General features: G+C 42.3%; 1 protein-coding gene and 1 non-coding gene across 8 annotated transcripts in view; one reads left to right on the forward strand and one right to left on the reverse strand.

Moving 5' to 3' along the window:
* The window catches only part of LOC126916263 (ras GTPase-activating protein raskol), a 251,021-nt gene that overhangs the window by 214,073 nt on the left and 20,370 nt on the right, over nucleotides 1–16,578 (reverse strand). The gene's annotated exons all lie outside the window — the stretch shown is intronic.
* On the forward strand, nucleotides 9,616–9,765 carry LOC126917013 (U12 minor spliceosomal RNA). The gene has a single exon (XR_007710845.1). It is a non-coding gene; the product is annotated as a U12 minor spliceosomal RNA (small nuclear RNA).

Consider the following 16,578-nt stretch of genomic DNA (forward strand, 5'->3'; position numbering starts at 1 on the left):
AACGTAAACAAACTGGTAAACGACGATTTATGAACTTTATCGCTTAAATTACGCCAAAAATGTTCAAAATTAGTGCGCTTTCGCTTTCATCGGGATTAACCGTCCAAGCGACAAAAATTCTGTAACGCATCTGCGAAAAATGTTATTTTCGTGACCTGCCGGGAATTTCGAAGCCGACGTTTTAATTTTCATTGGCTCGACAACGCGACACGGAGCGACGCGACGCGACGCGACGAGCCAGTTTCAAGCCGCGACAGCTGAATTCGCCAGGGACTCACCGCGAAATTGATTTTCGGAAATGCATCGTTTGAAGAGTTGCCAGAACACGTGCGTCTATATCCCGCACCTCTCTCCCCCCCTCCCACCTCTCTCTCTCTTTTTTCCCGATGTGTCGTTGGCCGTTAATTCTGAGCCATAACCTCTATCGAATTCTCGCGCTACATAGGAACAAAGGCAACGATAAATACGCGCGTATTTCCATTACAAATGCAAGATGGCGAGAATTACGCTAGACTTTACAGCGACGGTATATATAGCAATTTTCTAAACTGTTACAGCAGACGTTTCAAAGAATTTGCAAACGCTTGTCCGAGCGAAAGCAACGAGTCGCGGTCGAAGGTATTAAGAAATAATTTGTAGATGGTATGAACGTAGATGGAGAAGGTTTTACGTGTATGTGTTTACGCGTGTTCGTGTCAGTGTGTCATACGTTAGAGACAGACGTGCCAGACAGTCTCGATATACGGAACCGCGCATCCTAGCGACTTCCTTGTTCGGTGTATAAACCACCGCACTCGACTGGCATGCATGTGAATGACTCTCGATTATTATTTAAGGGGATGAGTAACGTCGTCTATTTTGTATGCAAAACGATGCTCCGCGCGTTAAACGCCATGCGCCGCGTGTTGCCGTCGTTACCAGGAGATTCTCGGAAAAACGATGAATTTGTATTATGATAATGAAAAATGAATATGAATTTACTTACGTAGATGGTTCTTGGGGACATAACGAAACGTGTAACGAGCTAATAGAATGAAAATTCGATCGAAGCGATTGCAAAATACGCTGTAACTGGTTCGTAGCTGCTCCAAATGCCGCTTCATTGATGCAAATTAATCTCATAGCCGAAAAATATGAGCTCAACACTCTGCGTTAAGTTCAACGAAATATGTCACTTTAGTGCAATAAGTTTCGTAAAATAGGATATTTGTCAAAGGTTCCTAATAAAATTTTTAAAAATAATCGGGCAACTATATTTAACGCTATTTAACTAGATAAATTATTAATCGAAACTGTTGAAAAACCGACTTTAAGTTATTCGGTAAATGTTCGTTTTTCCTGCAAAACGTCAAATCAATATTCTATATTGTTCCACGAATGTAATCACAATGTTTCCCTCGAAATAAATAACAGACAAAAGTCGTGCTTCTTTCCTACGTTAGAGTTTTCTTAGAGCATTCTTCTAATCCTTTGCTTTCCGCGCTTGAAACACCTTACGATCGTAAATGGCATTATCCTATCGTTCCTTGAGGCGCATTAAATCGTATATTCACTCTTTGAATCCGAGGCAAGTCCTTCGCGTAATTTAAAAGAACGTAAATGCGATGGAATAAAAATAACTACTCCTCCGTCGTGTTAACCTTAACCGATATAAATAAACAGCTTCGCGCGTCAAACGAAATAAAAACAACGTACGCGCATACCTACGTCTTTTTCAGAGATCCGTGTTAAGTTCCTAGAGAAGGAAGTAGAAGCAATTGTTGGACTAAAGTCATTTCTTAGGTATTTCGTAATGGACAAAGAGCGGTCGAGAAACGTTGGAAAATCTCCGCTGTGCTCTGTGCTGGCTTTCGAGAACGACTCGTTTCAAGGGAACTTTTTTTCTATTTCTATAGCACCGTCTATGGCCCTCGACGTTATCTGTCTCCTGTTTTTCTTTCCACCTCCGCGCCTCTGCACTTTTCCGAGCTTTTGTTTCGAGGTGAAGCTGCCCGATAACGACCGTATCTGGTTAAGCCTGAGAAACGAGTCGAACCGACGACCGTCTCTCGCTAAATAAAATTATACCACTTACCCGTGGCATTTTTAATACCGTCGTCATCCACAAACCTATTCCTCTTCGTCGATTTATTTCCTTCTGCCTCGCTCTGTTTAATAGCTCCACCAGTAGATGCAACATTTTTCGCGAGAAAAGTTACGGCGGTTCGTATTCAGCGTCAAATATTTCAAAATACGCATTGATACAAAGCACTTTTCTCCGAACGCTGGAAAACACTCGCCTAACAAATATTTCTCGTATAAAATGGTCTTCTCGTATAAAATGTTCGTAATATTACGAAGGTGCTAAGAAAATTCAGTGAATTAGAAAAGTGGCATTTTACTTTCGCGTTAAAATAACTTTCAAACAGCGATACGCACCTCTGTATAAAGGTAAAATACCAAACATATCCGTAGAACGTTGGGCTACGTACGGGGCTAGAAACGTTGAGACGCGCAAGCAATATCACACGAGACAGATAATTCTAAAATGCTGTGCAAGTTATTCGCATCCACGCCTAGTTCGCGAAACGAAAAGGTGCCACGGTTCGATCGAACGGTCGAAAAGGATCGAGAGCGTTTGCCGCGAACGGAAGAAAGCGACCATGAAGCTTGCGCAAACGATAATCGTGGTAAAAGTGATTCATCTTAAAACTCTAAGACGACTACAAGGTTACGTCAACGTTATCCTTCGCGGTGATCTTTTCCAAGTTCATTAACGCGTTCTACGTGGGTTAAAACGAGTCAACCGAGTGTACGTAGGCAGTCAGACGAGTAGACGTCCAACGGTTACGCCAGACCGTCTGGATGACCAAAACGGATACGTTCGTATTTTCGCGTTGCGCTATCACAATTTTTCATCGTATCGTGGTTTCCTGCGATCTAGTAATGGTACGACGCGAGATTAAAGACATTCGTCGTAGCGAAAAACAGCAAACTCTTTTTTATTTGTAAACGGAATTAATCGACGATGATATCGAGTATCGATGATCGACGGAGTAAGATCTTTGTCTTTTATCCTTCGATCCTTTCTCGTGAACTCTCGTTGTAATCATAAATCGTACATAGGAGTCACGAAGTGACAGAATCGAAAAGCTCGGCAAGAATGACACTGCTACCAACTTGCTGGAAGTGAACAAAGATGTTAATTTAATGGCCGAAAAGTCAAAGCGATTAGCGTCTCCTGCGTGTAGCAACGAGCGGCTCAACGAGAGTTACCTTTATGCTCGACTTTGAATAATTTATACAGGTGCCGGGATATTTTTGGCTGTCGCGTGCAACCAACAAAAAGGGGAAACGAATGAGAGAATACGTATTAACGAATCGATCCAAAGAGAATTTAAAAGGTTCGCTGGAACGTATGTGTGGCAACCGAAGCGAAAGGATTAAAAGGCTAGAATAATTACAACGAGACGCAACTATGAGATCAAATACATATTTGTTCCGTGTTTCCGTTTGCAAACTTTAAAACTAATAAATCGAATAAACCTTGCACGTCGTTCTGGACTTTACCAAATGTTCACTCATTTTCGTCGTAACAACGTAAACGAAACGATAATTTCAAATTTCACAATGGAAAGTGACTCGAATTCGTATTCGTCGCACCGTTGCAACGAGAATACTAAAAAACTTCCAATACCGTCCAAGAAGAGGAAACGATACACGAATCCGAAATATATAGATCGACGTTTAATTTTATACGAACCATGAAGCTCGTCGAGCGTTTCGCATTTTCCGTCGTTCTTGCATCGCTTAATACCGCACCGAATTTTTGCACTTGGTGGAAGGAAGCACGAAAGAAGAAGCAAAGGAGAAAGGGGAGGAAAAGGACACGAGGTTCGAAGCTATGGGAAAAAGAAGCTCGTTCGTTATTTCTTTCGACCATTTCCCTTTTTCTCTGTTTCAAGTATCCCGTGGACAAACTGTCGATGCGAACGAATGGAAAGATCGTAATTATCGCGGCAAGTCCTGTCTTATCTGTTGTCCCGTGTTCTCCCCTCGGTTCTTCGGGAAACTCCGACGGCCATTATTCCAACGGAATGCAAATCCGATACAAACTGCCGCACAATTTCCACCCTGGTATCCACCCCTTAATTCTAACCGAGGTGCTCCTGCTTCGAAGGCACGGGGTGGCTGCAACGGAACGAGACTGCGTTTGCGGTGAGACAAGGAGTTGGTCGAATAAGTAGCTCGCTGTCAAGATCTTAGCAACGAAGATTAAGATCATCGCTCGAGGGCAAGAAACGAGAGATAAGGTCGGAGGAAGTCGCGAATGAGTTCGAGTTGGCCGTTCGCGGTGAGTTTCGTGAATTCGTTTCATCGACCGAGATGTACGTTTCAAACGTACGTTTCAGTCCGTGATTCCATCTCGGATAGTGGTAGGACGATTTAATATCATAGATTTTTAAGCACATCGCGGGACAAGCATATCTAAATCGTAAAATAATTAAGTAAACAACGAGGAAACGGCCAATACGGTGAAACCGGTTGAAACGATTTCCATTTAACGCGAACCGCAAAGTCTGAATTCGCAAACCGAGATTACACTCGCGCATGGTCGATGGTTAATGGGAGATCATGCCAGGTGGTTTGGTTAATGGAAAGCGCTCTCGTTCTACGTTACCGTGCGATTACAGCTCGACATTCTCCAATAAATGAGACGGATATTTTAACCGCACTGTTGCAAACACTCCAGCCAAACTGTTTTCAACGGAAAGAGCTGTTAAGATTTACAATCGATATACCTACGAACGGAAGCAGTATCTTGTTTTAGAATCCTTTTTAACGACGATATTAGCGCAAAGTGCAAATTAATGCATGATAAATGGTAAAAAGTTTCAAGCTACGACAGGTAAGTACTTGGGACGATTCGAACGAAACGTTATATTTATTATCGATCGTTGGAACGACTAAATTATTTTATAAAAAAAAGATATACCTATGTATAAACGCGACCCTATCGTTATACGATTATTCCATTATCGTATGATCAAATATGAAATAATCTTCAAAGAACAGTGTCGAATGGAAATCCACTTAAAATCGATATTTATACGCTAGATATTAGATCACTTGTATTAAAAAAAAAAAAGAACAATAATTAAAAAACTCTGAGCGCTTGAAACGTACGTATATCGTATGGTTTCGTCGAGTGAATCCTTGCGTAGCCCGGAATCTATCACTCGGTCGAGGCGGCCACTCGCCGCGTCAACGCAATTAGTTGAATCGCAATAATCCTAAGGAACTGTCATAAAACGAGATTTTTTGATTTACCGTCAAGGCCGTTAAGTAACGTAAAACATCCTCGAGTCAAGAGATTCTTTATGGTTATTGCTCCATCGAGTAAAAATTAGGGAAACGTGGGTTTTCTCGCGTTTCCCGGGATTTTACCAACAAGCGGGAACGATCTTCACCGAGCAAGAGTTTTCCTTTGCAACGGCATCGTCACCGGACTTCACTGAATCTACGACTACAGATCAGTCAACGTCTCTTTACTATCTTCTATATAATGTTGTTGGAAATATGTAATATCTTTGAACTGTTACTCAAGTACTACTCGTTAAAACCACCTCTATCGTTCTAATCGAAATAGGGGATCGATCTGTTCGTGGCGTCGATTATCCAATCGTAACGGGAATTTACGACTCCCGTTGACGCGCTTCCTCGCGATCGCGTCTCTCCGCGACCGCTCGAATAAACGCGTATATTCAGTGAAAAAGAATCCAAGATAACACTGCGTTTCCAATTTGTTTTGCAGTCTGTATGACGGAATCTAGTTATCGCAACGTCTAATACAGAATGTTAAACTTCAGTAGTATATGTTAAACAAAATTTCTATAATCAACGACGTAACGTATCGGACACAGATACACACATACACACACGCTCGCACACCATTGATCACATTACTTTCCGTTTATAAATCTCCGATCAACGGACATTCCGTAAACTCTCGATAGACAATGGCAATGGCACGTGCGCGTGCCAGAACGATCGATAAAATTCTACGAAGAGAAACTCCTTCGTAGATCGAGAGTTCCCTCGTTTTTCCCTCAAAGGTTCGCTTTCTTCGTTGTTATACGCGGCGAAAGGCTTTCAGAAACCGATGGAAAATCCATTCGAGTAGTCAATGGCGAGCGGAAGATGAAGGGTGGGCATCGAGGGACACGACTCTCCCGTATTCCGCGTAGATGCGCCCGATGCGATGGGTGCGAGTAATCGATACGAACCCTCTATGCTTCTGGACCGCTCCGAATCAATCCCCTCGAGAGTTACACCGCGTTCGTTTCGTTTCCAGCCCTTGTACCCCGGCTTTCTCTCTTCCAACTTGCACACGTACGCGCATAACGGGGATACGACTATTAACTACCGCCTTTTTCCATGCGTGAAAGGGTGGCCACTGCCGTTCCATTGTTGCGACGCATTTTACACCGACCCCGTTGTAACGGCGTAACGATAATGCGATCGTGGCTGGAAAATTTGCCATATTACGTACGCGTCACGTGCTCTTAAGCGCTTTAATCGATTCCACCCACTGCTTTGAAAGTAATCCTCTCTCTTTTTGGCAAGTCTTCGATCGATTTCATCACTGTATATTCGGTATATTCGAAAGAATATTCGAAAAAGAAAGGCTATGAAACACGTGGCTTCAATTCGACAAAACAACTTGTCTTTCCTATAGCATTTCTATATCGCAAAACATACTTTTATGCCGCAGGTCGTATTATTTTTATATTATCATAGAATAACATGGATAATATAACGTCAGGGCAAAAGTGAAAACCTTGCTGAAACGTCCCCTTTTTATTAATAGGAAAACATCCGGTTATTATTATCTACTCTCCTCGCAATTTTTAAAATTAACGCGTTATATGCGCCGTAACATAAATTCCAACCTTTGGAAGTAAACGATGCAAATATTTTTTTAGAAAGCACTTTACGTCGCTAGTAGCAAAAAACTGGTAAGCGGCATCCTCTTTGCAACAACGGTGAGAGCAATGTTAGCGACAGAGGTCGTAACAAAGAAGGGTTTAATATTGCCGAGACGACAAATTGCAGCCTCGTTATTTGGGATGGCATCGCGCCACTCTTGCATCTACCCTCGAACTTTGTCCGAAAATACGACAAAACCTTCTCTCAAACGTGCCTCCGACCGTTGCTGTTCTACGTTAGCTTTATTAAGTAAGCACAAGTTTGTACGTTCTGCTTGTCTTCGCGTCAAGCGGATTATTCATTCGGCCCGCCGACTTAAGATACCGTCTCGAACGGAGAAACGAACGCGAACTGTACTTCGTGACTTTCGTTTTTGCCCGTATCTCTGTTGGATTCCTCGTAATATCTATTTTACGAATAAATTTAAAACTATCGATAATCTTTCCTTTATGAAACAAAACCGTTGATTTCAAGATGTTTCGTTCGAAAACGTCGAAAAGCATACGACGAAGTTCAGTCGTATGACAAAATCCTTGATGCGCAGAAGGCTACGAGTTGCTATAGATATACGTATTATAAACACTCCAATCGGCAATAAGATCGCATCATCGGCCATTCAGCTTCCAGCTATTGCACGTACACAAAAGACTTGGAGAGCTGGAACATGGTTCATCCGTGAGTTCACGAACGTCTTTTCATCCATCCTAGCCTATCGCATCGTTTCGATGGAACGTACGCACAACGAATAGAGAGGATGAATCGGTATGACGCGGGTTACCGCGCAGACTGCGACGTACGTTGTCACAGAACGCGCGTACAAGACTATCGATTCGCTGACAAAAGACAGATACGATCGTGGTAAGAGCAACGACTCGACGGTCGACACGAAAGAAAAGTGGTACGAGAAGTCGAAGGTACGAGAGAGAAGAAAAGAAGATACTCGTACATATATGTATGTACTTCGTGTACTTCGTGAGCGATAGTGAGCGCGTGCGCGTATACGATAATGCGTATACGTGTTGGAAACAATGTCACAGGTTGCATACAATGTGGGCAACGGTGAAGTCGCACGAGGGATTATTCGGCAACGCGCGTAGTGCATACGATCCCTGAAGGGAGCGCAGCCCAGATAATTAGGGCCAAAAGGGAGAGGGGAGGGATCAAGCGCTTCATACGCAGAGACACGCGTTTCCTAGCAAATTGTGTACGTTGACCTGGCGCACCGGCTGTCATCATACTGCCAGAGACACATCGAGCTTAATTATAGCTCTGCGGCATTGCGTAATCTTCCTTCGCGATAGAGGCAAAACAAGAAAGTAAAAAACAAAAGACAAAAGGATTTGTTCGTCTCGCTCGCAATCAGACAGACGGATGATGGATCCAGCGCCTTACGCGCCCTTGGGCTTTGGCTAAGAACGAAGGTAGCAGCTTTAATTTCTTAACGTAATACTAGATGTTACTTGTAAAATCGTTGCTGATACTTTTTTGAAGGGATTATTCGTTTCTCAACAACGTATTAGTTTTTCAGTAATTTATCGTTATCGTTAGTTCCATAAGACGTTTCTTTAAAGCTTCTTAACGAGCCTCTTAAATAATCGATTTAAGTCGACTTCTTTCGCAAGCGCCGCTTATGATATTTATTATTTATTTATCGTTGTTCGATATCGTTCAATATCGTTTTGAGAAGTTCGATGATCGAAGCAACAAATATTAGCGAACCAAAACCATGGAAATAATAATTACCACCTATCACGCATAAGCTGTACAATCCATATAATTAACGCTAACGCTACAGTCTGCTAGCAAGCATTTAGTTCATTGTAAACGAGCAGATTAGAAGCTTGTTACGTCCGAATCTAGGATCAAAACTGTCCAACTAAACAAACGGAATAATTAAGCGAAACGTATTTCAAACGTGTAGTTATTTCAACTATTACGCACAATGTACTACGTTCGTGCAATTCGTAATTGCTGCCGTTAGCGTCAGACCTTGATATAGTTTACCGTGTTCCGATGAATGTTTCAACGAAAATCAGAGTCAAAAGCATGAAAAAGGTCACAGTACAGAAAGCTCGTGGGAAGATACCTGGCCAGCCGTACAATTTTAATAAGCACCGCGTATAACGAACCTAATATAATTATGGAGCGTTCATTACGGCATAATGAAACCATTAGAGTTCGTTTATCAGGTTCGTCATCTTTGCAACTAGAGCTCCTACTTCTAAAGATTTCTCTCCAAGCGAAGACCCTATCCCTCTCTTTTCATTCGTTTATAGCATTCGAATAAGAAATTTATAATATTTATAAAAAGAAAAAAAAAACACGAGCTTAAACAAGTATTCCGTCGATTATGTGTTACTTAATTCGTTATATCATTAACACTTTCGACAAATCATAAAAATTTTCCAATAACGTATTGTTCCGAAATGTTTTTGCCTGTAAGTTATATATAATATATATCTCGCGTGTTATTTCAACAGGATATTATCTCTCTATCTAATAATCGCGCCTTTATGATTTAAATTTCCCGCGTTGTGAATTCTAGTACTATGTAGCATCCAATAGATGGCGAATTCCTTTTGTATTTCTCGCGAGTAAAAAGCGAACCGTGCAAGCTCAAGAACCAGTGAAACGGATCGGCAAACCGTGCCTTAAACTAATGAGTAAGGAAAATATAGAGCTTTGGTAACGCTTAGCTATGCTAATTATTAAGCGACCATATTTTTGAAGGGGCAAAGGTCGTCCCATGGCAGTGCGAACTACTTTTTCGTGCAGCCTGGTGAAGCGATCTACCTCATGGATAAAGTTTTAAGCGTAGAGAAAAAACGTAAAATGAATTTGTAAAAAACACAAAAGAAGGATTCGATTCGACACTCGTGCTGCTAGAGACAAAAGCAAATTTTTAGTATGAATTTACTATCGGTGCGCTAGTTTGAACTGGTGCCACGTACAAAAAAGATATGACAGTTCGTAACAAAACGTTATCTTTCTAAATTTTACACGATCGTGTTACTAGTAGTACATGTATTATATAAAACAAAGGAAACTACTGCTCAACTCGGTCCTATCGATCGAATGAAATAAGCTTTTGAATAATATGGCTGAAACAAAATTTCAAGTTATCGAGGTTCAAAGACATAAGAGAGATTGACATTTAACGATCGACAACACTCATAGGACGTATAGAAGAGCAGCTCGAGTTCTTATAGAACTTTTCTGTCGGCTCTATCGAAATGTTAATTTCAAGTTATCGTTCTCCCTTCTTCCAAAAAAAAGCCCAGACAGCTGTCTGCGAAATTAAATATCGCTATCAGTGGTTTCGCAAAACTACGATGCCAGAACGCAAATCCGTTGAAACGAGGTTACCATAGAATAGCGAAAATGCAACTGCAGCATCCACCGGTGCGATCTATCTAGTCGTAGTTTGCCACTCCGCCAGAATCTGCGTAGCCCCCATGTACAGACTCTTTCATATACATTATGCATGTATATTCATTCATACGGGAGTTGACAGAGGGTGCAAAGAGCGAGCTTAGAGGGGTATTTCGGGATCACTGATTGGTCGGGATCGGACTCTTCTTGTTACATATGCGCGATAAAATGAAGAGATCTCGAGAACAGGAAGCTGACTGGACGTTTTACGAAAGCACGAGAAAACGAAGCTCTCTTTAGACCGAGTATGTACGAGTGACGACGGCGCGTAGCTGAGACAAATAATTTATCGGATAAAAATGGCACAGAATAGCTTTCCGTAACTACAAACCAACTATCTACCTGCGTTATATTAATATTTCACACAAAGTTAATCCGGTATACATCGTAATATCGATAATTCTAGATCGATGCATTTCTCATAATGTACAAAAAATAACGTATTATTATAAAATCAATCATACACGCGCGTTGTGTTACACTTGCGCATGCAGCGGAGTTAGGTTTTCAAGAAATTTTCAACGGAACGACAACGTCACCGAACGTCACGGAATCGAATGCGTTAAAACGTTATCGAATGCGCGAAAAGTACTGCCGTTAGCGAGACTGCTCGACTAAAATCTCTTAAGAGCCGAAGCGAACCGCGCGGTTATCTTGTTTTCGCTGCGAAGACGCCCAAGACTTTGCCGGTAATCTTACGATTACTGGCCATCGGCAATCGCCCACGAAACGGAGCAATTAGGCTTGCCAATCCGGGGAGGAAGAAAGACCGTTCGTGCAGGCATGCGAACGAAAGAATCGTACACGCGTGCCCGCGACGATTGGATAAGTGCATTCCTGTACGGCGTACGGTGTGTCCCTGTGAATAACGACCGAGGCACTTTCACATTATCGTATGAACGGTGCGCGCCTCCGTGTCCTTTAGGCTTAGGCGCATTTACACAATTACAACAGAAAATTCCATTACTTCGAAACAGCCAGCGCCAACTTTATTGCCAATGCTTTTTAAATGTCGCGCACATTGATAGATCCGGAAAACGATTCAATCTTGTAAGATAAGCTCTTTTTATTATAGCACACGCGTTCGCGTTACTTTTGATTTTTTCCTTTCTGTAACCGTAACTATTTATTTTTAGACGGATACGTAATCGTTCAAACTTATCGAATTATAAAATCGAAACTTACGTTCCACTTGTAATCGGAATTTTGACGCAGAGTCGGATGCAACGAACGTATTAGGGTAAAATTTAGTCAGAAACAGCACGAAAAATTGAATCACGTCGAATGGTACAAGAATACTCTCGTATATCGATGTTCCTATCGAGCCTAAGTTCCTAATCGTAGTAGTTGTAATCGTACGAAGAAGCGGAGAGCGAACGACGGTAGCAGCGAAATGACAACTCGTATAGCATCAACCGGTTAGCTTTTCATCCGTATCGGGACAGTGAAACAGGGAGATGGTCCCCATGGTACACGACTGCCGCGTTCCGTGCCAGTCCCCATAGAGCTCCTGGCGTGCACCACAGTCTCGCACGTTTCTACGCGTCGAACGATAAACGAGTGGTTCACGAAGCGTGGTTCAATTAGCTGCGTTACAACCAACTGCAGTTTGTCTGTCGGATATTTGCGAGTGTTTTATCGAGCATACTCTTTGGACAGACTCGCGACAATGACGACACCGATGAACGTTAAATGGTCTTGCAATGTCCCGCGCCGAAATGCTAGTTTTTACCGACCGGGCAACGCGTAGCTGACGCGACAGAATATTTTCCGCTCGTAAATTTGGAGACAGAATTTAGCGACTACGACAAATATCGTACCGTTATTAGTGGTTTATAAATAGCATTTTTTCTTTCATCGAATTTCCATCGAATTTCCTTTGGCCAAAAAGGAAAACTGGGGGACGGAAAAAGCCGATGTTACCAAGAGCCACGAGTCGAGCTGTATACTCCTTTGTGACGCAGAGTCCTGACACGCAAGACATCGCGATAAGTTTGGTGCTTGAACAACCGACCGTCAAAGCTGCTCTCCTCGATTATCAACGTTTGCCGCTACGAAGAGATGGTGAAAAGCGATGAAAGGATCGCCGATGAAACAGTCCGCGATCGCTCGTGTAATTAAACGAGCTTGCGAACGATGGTTCGGGCAGAATCATTTTAGCACCTCCCGCATCGTGAATAGAAATCGATACCCGAGGTTCGGCGAATCGACCTTCTACATACGCTTCGAACGTTGAAATTGTTTCCGGTGAACGAAACTTTTGCGGAACAGTCGCGGCCACCCCGTCTATGGAAAATTAAATTCGTTTACACGGAAACTAAACATTACGCGCTTCTATCTAAATAAATATTATATCGCGCGATGCACGAAATACTACTACGGATCTAAATCTAGAATGATATCGCGAAACGAGGAAGCAAACAACTCGAATTTAGTTTTTATCCAAGTGAAATCTATTTTCTTTACCGGACATGAATCGCTTTCTTTCGTCGATTGCCACAAGCAAAATTTATTTTTCTCCGAGGACACGTTTTATAAACTTTCTCCGTTATTTACCATTCGAGAAGGCAGGCCTGCGTTTCACGATGTTCGATGACCGAGATCGAACGATTGCGTCAAATTCAAAGTGTTAGCCGTCTTAATCGGGTACAAGCTTAAGCCGAACGACGGGACGGGTCAATAGATAGGTGCAACTGCAGACAGAAAGTGCCGGAAACACGCTCGCCGTGCATGGCACGTATTACAGATAAGGGACATGCATCAACGACCGCGTTCGTGCGTTACTTTACAAACCGTTAAAAGCGCCGTTCTACAATGTTCATGTTTCTGGAAAAGAAAGAAAGGGAGCAAACACGCGGATTCCTTTTGCCGTGCACAAATCGTCCTACAGATTTCTAACTAAATCGTATGTTTCAAGTCAGCGACTCGATAACACGACGTGGCAGTTGCGCCGTGTTCGAACAATGTACTTGGAAATTGATCGAAAAATTTGCGGTGTTTCGTAAAAAAAAGGAAAAGACTGAATGGCGGTAAATGACAGGTAAAGCGTTTGGAGCGAAATAACCGTACAATGTTGTTTCTCTTGCAATCTTTCGCTTTCACTCGGAATACCTGCGCATACTCGAACCATCGTCGCCCCCTAATCTCGTATTTACCTCTTCATAGATAGATCCGAGATAAGAGCGTCCGTCTCTTGCAACTCGTTTATCGCTACAAAAAGATCGTACAGGTACCTTACAGCGCTGCCCGGTCCCAGGCGAAACGGTTAGGCACATCGTTAGACAGCGTTAGACAGTAACGATAGAAAGCTTCCGTACCGCTGATCCAAAAATTGAGAAGAACGAAGAAATCGAGAAGAAAAAAAGGGTATACGTATTTCGACAAAGATGGTCGCGTTCGTAGACTCGCGTACACCAACATACAGAGAGGCGCATGGACACACGTCCATGGTATGCAACATTTTCCACGGCTGGATGGAAACAACGACGGTATCTCTTTGACGTATGCTCCCCTTCTTGCAAACTCGTCAAATGAAATTCCATTCCGACGAGCATCATCCCGGCTAGAGACACATTCGCGAAAAGGACACGAGAGCCGAGTCTACGAGGTCATCGCAAAAGGCACCCCTTTCCTCCCTCGTTTTGCGAGAAATTTGTTCATCCGCTCCGCAAAGCACGTTCTTACCTGAAAAGTTGCCAGACGTTCTTTACACATTCCGTTATTGCCATCTTTTCCTCTTGTTTCGTTCGTCCGAGTTGTTTAGTCAAATTTCTTCGTGGAGCTTACGTCGAGGGCAAGCTTTTCTAGAATCGCTTTCTCGCTTTATTCTAATGGATACTTGTTTTAAAGGCCGCAGCATGCTGCGTATAGCTCCTTACGTTTGTTACGGCTCGATTACATTCGTCTGGAAGAGAATAGCTGTTCGTGGCAGTACTTTGAATTTTCCAATTAAATCGCACTAAGTAAGTAACCACGTTCTACGGGGGCTCGATGGTGGCAAATTTTTCGGAGATTATCGAAATTATTTACAATTATCTTCAGTTTTCTATTCGATTCGAATTTTCTATCAAGAATTTTCGGTCATAAAATTGAACGATTAACGATCCCATCCCTACGTAAAAATATTAAGTCATCCTACAAGTAGATAATGTATTTTTCGTTTGTCAGAAAACTTCCTTAACTATGAGACGTCGTTTTTCAATAAAATTGAAACTGGTAGAAGCGAAAGAAGATAAAAATGCGCGAAGGATAATATCGTCGCAACAATGGCACGATCAAACTAAGAATCGTCCGACTTGCCATTCCAAGGATACCATTCAAATCGTCCGTTTCGTATTATTTTCCTACTATCCTAGAATCCATCGGATCGATCGCTCGAGATTTCAAGTTGCTATTTAAATTCCGATAGACCAACGACGCAGTGAGATGTCGGCGAAAGTGGCTCTCCTCGAGCAAAGAGAGAAGAGAGACCCGAGTGCTTCTCGCATCCGTTCGCAGAAGCATTTAATTGCGAATTGCGAATTGCCGTCTAGGCCCTTAATGGACCGTCCACACCGTGAACAATGGTCGCAGAGAGAAAGAGAGGAGGGAACGTGGACAGGGACGCTCCTATTAACAGGAAAGAGAAGAAGACTTTGAACCGGTGTGTATTATAAGGACGAGGCGAAAGGGGATCGAGAGTGGCCTACGTCTATCGTGAATCGACCAGTTACCCGCACCGAGTAAGAAACAATTGAACGGGAGTGCGACGCGACGAGTAACGAGCGAGAAATTGGACGGTACAATACGCCTCATTAATTGTCGTCAAGTTTCAATCCAGACTCGACTCGGATTATTTTGCACGAAAAACGCGATACAATCCCGAGCGAGATGTTCCCACGGAGAAACTTCATTTCGTGCCAGGGGAAACTATTTCCAATATCGTTCGACGATATGGAGTAAAGTTAAGCAATTTTGCGTTCATCGTTCCGCAGGATACACCCTTACAAATTATTCTACTCCGCTATATCCTATATCCGTTCTTTACGATTCTCCCTATTTTCTAGATTAATCGAAATAATGCTATATCGTACAATATATTAAAAGTGGAAAACTTGAAAGGATCGTACTACTCGCGGAGAGGAATGGAATATGCTTGATTCGATTACCGCGCATTACCGTGCATTACCGTGCATTGCCATTCCCTGTGCTCGTCAACGCGTTCTAAAATTACATATTTTTTTACATACATATTACATAAACGTATATCGGCGTAAAAGCGGCAGCTAAAAGCAAAAAAAACCACTTGTAATAATACGACCCTTTTCATTCGTCACGATCCAAAATAATCCAGATACTAAATCAAAAAGATAGTTTTGCTGACGTTCGAAACTGAAAACGGTTTGGTATACAGATTTCTCCTAATCGAAGTTCTCTGTAAAGCATTTAGGAATCGCGAGTGAGTTAACACGCATTGACAGCGAAACGTATTATCGACAACCGACTATATGACCGGTCGAATAGAACGTTCGGCTCCAAATTTATTTGCATTCAATGCTTGCCGATTTGACGATCGATTAAATGCCATCGAGAGCGCCAACGATACGTACCCGGTCAACCAACGACAATTCGATTAAAGTTTAACGCTGTCGCGAATCATCTGTTACATACCGCGATTATCGCATAAATTTACAGATACTTTTTCCCATTCATCCGCGCAAGAGGATTTGCAACGCGGTACCTGAAATTTCGCACCTCCACTGCCAATTATGGCATGGCAGATACGACATTCACTCGTACGTAAACAGCAAGAAGGAGCTTCGTACTGGAGGTACATCGATTTGACAGATTGGACAGAAATAATCGAGTTCCTCGATTTCGTACGTTCGATCATTTTTGTCAACCAAAACTAATAGCGTAAGAATATTCCAATCTACATTAACGATGTAAGCCTTTTAATCGTAATTATTTTTCGTGCGTAAAAACTATACAGACGATTACTAGTAGAAGAAAGACGAAATAACGACGACACGTTTATTTTTTGGCCATGTTTCATTGTGTGATTCATACACACGCGTTAAAAATACCCCGATAAGTTGGTTATACAGCTTTTGAAGAGCAACTACTAAGCAATTTTTCACAGACTTGTGTCTTTAATTTTCTGTCCTAATTTCGATAAAAATAATTGTATTAATAATT

Source organism: Bombus affinis, chromosome 5, assembly GCF_024516045.1.
Source record: "Bombus affinis isolate iyBomAffi1 chromosome 5, iyBomAffi1.2, whole genome shotgun sequence".
Taxonomy (NCBI): domain Eukaryota; kingdom Metazoa; phylum Arthropoda; class Insecta; order Hymenoptera; family Apidae; genus Bombus; species Bombus affinis.